The sequence below is a fragment of the Penaeus monodon genome, chromosome 19, assembly GCF_015228065.2.
Source record: "Penaeus monodon isolate SGIC_2016 chromosome 19, NSTDA_Pmon_1, whole genome shotgun sequence".
In the NCBI taxonomy this organism is placed as follows: Eukaryota; Metazoa; Arthropoda; class Malacostraca; order Decapoda; family Penaeidae; genus Penaeus; species Penaeus monodon.
In genome coordinates this window covers 14,040,716-14,041,111 of record NC_051404.1, presented here as the reverse complement: position 1 = coordinate 14,041,111, position 396 = coordinate 14,040,716, and the positions used below count along the sequence as shown (strand labels likewise).

The window sequence follows — 396 nt, the reverse complement described above, 5'->3', positions numbered from 1 at the left end:
CGCTCGTAAATAGATTCACTTCAGTATCACAGGTCTTGTGATATTGAAGTGAACCGTGAGAAACTGCAGCATCTCTATGATACCCCTGGTTGTAAAAGACACATTTTTTTTACGTATATTTGTTATTGTATCATTCCAGTTTTCCAGTTTTCTTTTACTCGAGAGCACAACCCGTTCCTCTGGATTTTAACCTATTCATTTTGTAGTTTAAAGATTTCTTAATTCATATTTATCCCAAAATTAGGTACGTATACGTCAATTTAAGTAAAATGAAGGGAACTTAACAAGGGGGAAGATACCACTATCTATCAACATAACTATAGTATTGACCTTTTTAAGACACAGCATCTCTCAGCCGTGTAGACCCGGCATTGCAGTAGAGAAACGGTTCTTATT

General features: G+C 35.9%; 1 protein-coding gene across 1 annotated transcript in view; it reads left to right on the top strand.

Annotated features, from left to right (window-relative positions):
- The window catches only part of LOC119585071, a gene marked incomplete in the record, with an annotated part of 5,319 nt that overhangs the window by 4,083 nt on the left and 840 nt on the right, over positions 1-396 (top strand). Inside the window, 1 exon segment of the mRNA XM_037933689.1 lies at positions 1-396.